Consider the following 7,820-nt stretch of genomic DNA (forward strand, 5'->3'; position numbering starts at 1 on the left):
CAGTTACAAAATGCTTTTAGACAGAAAGATGTTATTGCTTCTTTCCAAACATTTCCTAATTCATGCCATAAACTGCCAAATGAAGCTATGGAGGTGTATGCTGCAGACATTTGTAGGCTTGTCAAAGAGGCTTTTCCTGAATTTGAACAAAATGCCTTTGAATACATGAAACTGTCAAGATTTCTGGCTGTTCTGGATCAAGAACTCCAAATTAAGTGCCATGAGAGAGGAGTCAAAACTTTTAAAGAAACATTTGAAGTTGCTGCTCAAGCAGAACATGCTCGACAAGCAGCAGGACTGGTACATCCAATTTCAGCTGCTAACACTGCCAGAGATGTTTCTGCAATGCAAACAGTCAATGCTGTGTCCAACACTGACAATCTTTTTCTAAAGCAAGCTGTACGCGAGTAAAGATTTGACCGCATTGAAATTACAATTTTATGATCAGTATGGTCGATCAAAGAGACCCTCATCACCATATCAACAAAGTCCAGCTGGACATGCCACTGCATGGAACACAGCTTTTGAATTTTCACCACCTAGGCATTCAGGTTCTCGACATTCGTCACCTGACCAGTCCCTCAACCATAGCAGAGATCATGACAGACATGGCAGAGACACATACTGGCAACGTGATCGAGGTGATTTTTCTCCACACCGCAGGAAGGGGTCCAGGCCCTTTCATTCCTCAAGATATTCAGCTGATGACAGCCCATAATTGCTATGATGATGGCATGCAGAGACCACAGTATGTCACCAGGCCATACAATAGCTCTCCACTTCGACGCCGGAGCTAGAGTTCTCATCAGAAGCGCGTCGCCTTTGAGGAGTGCCAGAAACCTCAATACAGACATCGGCAACGCAGAATGGATCAGCAGAATGGTTCACGGGTTATCTACAAAGATCATCACAGCCAGGACCAGGGAAACTTCCATTAGCTCGTGCTGCGGGGCACTCATCAGCTATTTCCCCATCTGATAACCTTGCTGAGGATGAACATTCATTTTCTGGTGACTGTAAGGACACTTTCACTTCACACATTTCCGGTATTGTTAAAGGTACTCATATGCACATACTGTTGGATACAGGCTCTAGTATTTCAATCATTAATGAAGCTATACGTATGTCAATACCTTCATTGTGTAAGACACCTTTAAAAAGTAATTTCATTTTGTCAAAATCTGTAACTGGTTAGAGTTTAGACAGTTTAGGGACTATGTCTGTCTCTATAAGTTCTTTTACATTTCAACATGAAATGCAGGTTGTTAGAAATGCTAGTCAGGGTATCATACTTGGCTGGGATTACTGAAGCAGCATTAGGTGGTTTTGGATCTAGGCAGAGGATTTTGTTGCCTCTATGATCAAACCTTACCACTACTAAGCACAGCCCAGCTTGTCCCTGCTCACTGTACAGCCCAAATTTCGGTGGCTACAACTATTCCCCCTCAATGTGAAATGCATTGTACAGCCACGCTTATATCTTCTGCCCTTAAAGCAGGTTTAGCAGATGGGTATAATGGATTACTTGAACCTTACTCATTTAAACTGGATGGTGTTGTTGTAGCACGCACCCTCACAGTTGCTAAAAATGGTCTCACGGTGGTGCGTGTCATGAATCCTACTAACAGCCCTTTTGTGCTACAGCCTGGTATGCAACTAGGAAAATTCACCCCTATAGGCCAGGATGATGTTTTTGACAGCTCAGGTTCTGTGTGTAATGTTCTACCCCACCGGCAGTGTCTCCTGCAATTGTGCTGGAGGTTAATAGTGGGCACCTATCTGATTCTCAGCTTTCTGAGATAAAATCACTGCTGCTTCGAAACAGTGACATATTTAGCACTAGTAACACAGATTATGGTAGGACGAACCTTGTCACCCACAAAATCAATACTTCCCATGCAGCCCCAGTTCGAAAACGGGCTTACCGCACCTCATCACAAATGCAGGATGTGATTTAATCACATGTAGATGACATGTTGGCCAAAGGCATAGTTGATGTCAGTCATAGTCCATGGGCTGCCCCTGTTGTTATGGTGTGGAAAAAAGATGGCTCTTGGCGTTTTTGCATAGATTATAGGGGCCTCAACTCTGTCACTATTACAGATGTTTTATCTGTAAGTTTGCACAATTGGCACAGCCACTGCATGCACTTACTCAGAAAGGCAAACTGTTTGTTTGGACTGAAGTAGAGCAGGAAGCTTTTGTTTCGCTTTGCCATGCGTTTACCAATACTCCTATCCCTTCGTTCCCTGACTTTTCCAAAGAGTTTTTGCTCTTTACTGATGCGTCAAATACGGCAATTGGATGTGTTTTGGCCCAGATGAACGATAACAAAGAAAATGTTATTGCATATGGCAGTCACATTTTGACACCCACTGAGAAACGATGGTCAGCCTACGATAGGGAGTTTTGGGCCATTGTGTTGTCCATTCGTCATTTTCGCCAGTATCTAATGGGCTATTCTTTTCGTTTTTTGAAACCAATGTCTCACTGTCTTTTCCTTCTGTCCTCATGCTCTCAACCGAGCCACAGCCACATCCAGAAGATTTCTTACAGGGTAGTACAGAGGTCCTGCCTGATGAACCCAATTTAGGTAAAGTGAACCCTAAATTATGGGCCTCTCACAAAGATGAGGCAGGTTTAATCCAGGTAAAACCGTATCATGCACTCATGAAAACACACCATCCGATTTTCGTTAAACAATATCCATTGTCAAAAGAGAAGAATGTTGCCATTGCTCCAGTTATTGACAATTTATTGTCACAAGGTGTTTTGATCGAGACACATTCACCTTATAACACACTGATTAATCTCGTCTTGAAGGCAGATAAAAAATGCTGGAGGTTAACACAAGATTTACGTGAGATTGATAAAATAGTTATTCCGTTAGCTCCTTAGGAGCCCGATGTAGCTACCATTGTTATATACTATATACCAGCGACTCACAGTTTTTTTTTACTGTGATTGATCTTTGTTCTGCTTTTTTCAGTGTCCCTTTGGCCTCAGAGACGCAGACACTTTTCATGTTTGCCTATAGGGGACGTCAATTCACCTGGACCCGTCTTCTTAGGGTTTCGTTGACTCGTCAGCCGAATTATACTAAACCTTTTCACCTTCGTGTGCACGAACGTGGTGGTACGGCTGCGGGGATCCTAGCCCAGGAACACGGTGACAGATATCGCCCTGTTGCGTATCTTTCCAAATCTTTAGACAACATAGCACAAGGGTTGCCTTTGTGCTTGCGTGCAGTGGCTGCTGCGGCTCTGATGGTCCGGGATGCTGAGAAAATGGTGCTGTCACATCCTTTAATACTGTACACCTCACATCAGGTAACAGCTATTTTAAACAACCTCAACACACAAGATATGATAGCACAACGTAGATCTGGTTATGAAACCACACTCTTGGCAACGGAAAACTTAACTATTAAGCCTTCTTCTAAGCCACATTCAGCTGTAGTAGCTCAGCGTGATCTGCTAGACAATATTGACTTAGATGGTTTTGACGACGCACATGATTGCCTTAAACACATTGAACAAGAGACCTCTTGTAGGCCTGATCTTTTAGATACGGCCCTGGAAGTGGGGGATTGCCTATATGTACAAGGTTCATGTTCAAAACCTTCTGATGTGTATTTATGTGGATATGCGGTTGTAAGATTACCTGATGTAATAGTTAAAGCTAAACCATTACCATACACATCAGTACAAGCTGCAGAGTTGGTGGCACTTACAAGAGCATGTCAGTTGTCTGAAGGTAAAGTAGTGACTATATACACTGATTCTAAGTATGCTTATGGTGTTGGGCATGATTTTGCCGAAACATGGAAGCAAAAAGACTTTAAAACAGCTGATGGAAAGCCCATAGCACATTTTAATCTCATAGGTGACTTTTTAAAAGCTGTTCAACTCCCTGCCAAAGTGGCCATAGTTACACATATGCCACCTGTAGGAAATTTTAGATACCTGTTGGTTATAGTTGACAGATTCAGCAAGTGGCCAGAAGCATTTGCATGTGCGACAGAGAATGCTAAAACGGTTGTCAAAATATTAACGAAAGAGATCATCTCTAGGTTGGGTATTCCTAGTGTAATTGAAAGTGATGACGGCACACCTTTTGCTTCGAAGGTAACACAACTTTTGTCTATAAGCTTAGCATTTTATTATTCCCTATCACCCACAGTCAGCTGGAGTGGTAGAGAGAACAAACAGAACCATTAAGGAACGTGTAACTAAAGCCTGCATTAAAACAGGCCGAAATTGGACTGTTGTTCTCCCGGTAGTACTCACAGAAATGAAAATGACCCCATCTTCAACAAAACTAACCCTTTGAAAGTTTTATGTTCTAACCTTTCCCAACCCCAGGGGGAGTGGTGGCTCCAGCGGTTAAGGCGCTGGGTTGCCGATCGGAAGGTCTGGTGTTCAAGCCCCGGTATCGCCAAGCTGCCACTCTTGGGCCCTTGAGCAAGGCCCTTAACCCTCTATGCTCCGGGGGTCCCTTACGAGGGAAATATCAAGGTCCGTGAGATGGGGCCGCCTTCCCGTGGGCTCACCACCTGCAGGAGGGACCATAAGGGACGGTGCTGTGAGGATTGGGCAGCAGTCGAAGGCGGGGGCCTGCTTAGACTGCTGCCCCCGCGACCCGAATTACGGATAAGCGGGAAAAAATGAATGAATTAACCTTTTCCAACCCCATCGGTCAGGGGACACACTGGCATTTCTTCCTTAGGTAACCTGGAAGTGATGGTGGAGGACTAAGTTTCTGCCCTGGCTGAGAAATTGAATTCTATCAGTGCTGATGTCTCACTAACTCTTCCTCTGCCTACAAATAAGCCAACACACCCTTTTGTGCCTAATCAGCAGGTCCTGATAAGAAGTCTGAAGCCTACCAAGGTCGTTGAGCCGAAGTATCTGGGTCCAGCGACTGTTCTAGCTGTAACCAGAACTGGAGTTCTGACTGATTTTTAGCCACAGTGGATACACGCAAGCAGGATCAAAACAGCACCCACTTATTCTATTCTATGCACTAATTAGTCTGTTGGCCTAAGAAGCCTGCCTAAGTGAGTATTTAGGGCTGAAACAGTTGAGAGCCCACGGAAAGATCCTTTCTTTATAGTAGAAAGGGGGTGAAGATCTGACTCACTTGACTGTTTAGCTTACCCTGATACCTGCTCTAGGTCTAAATTCTATAACAATATGTGCATAGTTGTAACTAGACTCCGAATTTTTCTTATTTTCTTAAACACATCATTCAGAGAGTAAACTGTTACGTATACTTTATAATACTGCTTATAGACATATTGAACAAGCACTGAGAAACAATTGTCTCATGACGTCTTGGAGAACATGAAACAACTGCTGAACAAAGTTTTTTTGAGAAGATTAAGAGTTTGTTTACAAGTGTTGAACACTATTTTGTCTTTTAGGAATGATTCTTTTATTGATTGTTGGAATTGTACTTTGTATGTTGCCATGTTTGATGACGATGGTAAGACAGGCCATAAAGGCCTCGATTGGAGTGGTGATGATGAAGGATTATATGCATATTGGGAAATAATGAAATGGAATCTGTATGTTTTCTCTGTTCTGGCACCGAGGTGGTGGAATGAACTTCCCCTAAATGTCCGTACAGCAGAGTCCCTGATTATCTTCAAGCGACGACTGAAGACCTACCTCTTCCTGAAATACCTAAATTAGCACTTTCCAAGTTCGTAGAATTCGATTGTATTAATTTGTAATCTTGCGTACCAGTGTAGATTTATTCATTACTAGAGATTTAAAGCACTTTTGTACGTCGCTCTGGATAAGGGCGTCTGCTTAATGCCGCAAATGTAAATGTAAATGTAAATGTTTTGTTTGTCTTTATCTTTTCCATTTGCAGTTTATGTCACCGATTCTGTTCCCAGGATGAACATCCTATGTTTTGGTGTGTGATGCTAAATCATAAATGATTTAAAGTGGCCATTGTTAGTGTTAAGATGTTTTTGACACTGTTTCACACACATTTCTTTGTCTGTTCAGTGTCTATAAAATATTTACGATGCTAGTCTGTAAGGTAAACAGGGAGTCCTGATCTGGGCTCACAAATCTCAGTGTGTATAGTATAGTATATCCTCTTGTCTAAACAGGAAACAAGTTTAGGACAGCCTTTTCTCTGTATGTGTGTATATATATATATATATATATATATATATATATATATATATATATATATATATATATATATATATATATATATATATATATATATATATATATATATATATATACGTTCTGTGTCTGCAATAAACCAGAAGAGGAAGAACATTTGCTGCATTCTGTGTGCTGTGTATTTCTTCTTTCCTGATATCAGAAAGGCACCACGGGCATAACAGGTCGTATGGAAAACCTCTCCAAGAATTAAGTTTCGTTTGGGCATGATAAAAATCTAACAAGTATCCACGCACAGTTCTTACACTAGCTTTATTGTGGCTGAAGAAATTGCCTGCGCTGCAAAGTCTTTTTTCAGAGGGTGCATTTTTGAAGCAGTGCATGCTGAAGGTCTGTGAGCAGGTGTGTCCTGACCAGATACAGACTTTTAAAAATGTCAGTTTATCAAGAAACACCATCGTGGACCGAGTTAAGGAACTAGCAGGAAACCTGGCAACACAGCTGGCCAAAGAGACACGCAGCTACATAGCTTTTTCATTAGCTCTTGATGAAAGCACAGACAACATGGATACAGCGTTTATCAGAGGCGTCAAGTCAGATCTTTCTGTCACTGAGGAGCTGTTGGATGTAGCTGCCATGCATGGGACATTTTTGATGCGGTGGGGAAGTCCGTAAGTAAAAATGCATTGCCATGGAAAAAGTTGGTGGGATTAACTACAAACGGTGTACCTGCAATGTGTGGAGGAAAAGCGGGCTTTGTTGGACTAATGAAGGAGAAACTGCAAAAAAAGTAACTGTCACACGCCTCTGATAACGTATCATTGCATTATCCATCAAGAAGCTTTGTGTGGAAGGGTGCTGGGGATGAATGATATAGTGACCACAGTCATGAAAACAGTGAACTTCATTCGGGCTTGTGGCCTAAATCATCGTCAGTTTCAAATGTTCTTGCAGGAGATGGGTTCGGAGCTTGGCGACGTGCCGTACCATACAGAAGTACGGTGGCTAAGTAGGAGCAAAGGCCAGGCTATTTCTCTTTTCATGCAGAGTAAAGGAAAACATTTGTCTGAACTGTCAGATCCAAACTGGCTGTGTGACTTTGCTATGTTGTGTGACATAACCAGAGGTGGCAAAAATACACACATCCTTTATTTAAGTAGAAGTACAGATACTCATGTTTTAAAATACTCGGGTAAAAGTTGAAGTACTGATTATACTTTTTTCCTAAAGTGAAAGTAAAGAAGTCTTGGCTCTGACATGTACTTAAGTAAAAAGTAGTTATTACTTCTACCTGTTTTAGCTGTTAACTGGACCTCACATCATATTAGATAGATAGATAGATAGATAGATAGATAGATAGATAGATAGATAGATAGATAGATAGATAGATAGATAGATAGATAGATAGATAGATAGATAGATAGATAGATAGATAGATAGATTAGAATTAGAATTAGAATTAGATTTAATTATCACTTTCATTAAAGTCAGAAGTATACATACACCTCCTTAGTACTTGGTGGAATTGCCCCGAAACTGTTTCACTTGGGCCAAAATTTTTGGGTATCCTTCCACAAGCTTTCTACAATAGTTTGCTGGAATTTTGGCCCACTCCTCTTGACAGAACTGGTGTAACTGGGTCAGGTTTGTAGGCCTTCTTGCTCGCACTCG

This window comes from Silurus aristotelis, assembly GCF_946808225.1.
Source record: "Silurus aristotelis genome assembly, chromosome: 8".
Lineage (NCBI taxonomy): Eukaryota > Metazoa > Chordata > Actinopteri > Siluriformes > Siluridae > Silurus > Silurus aristotelis.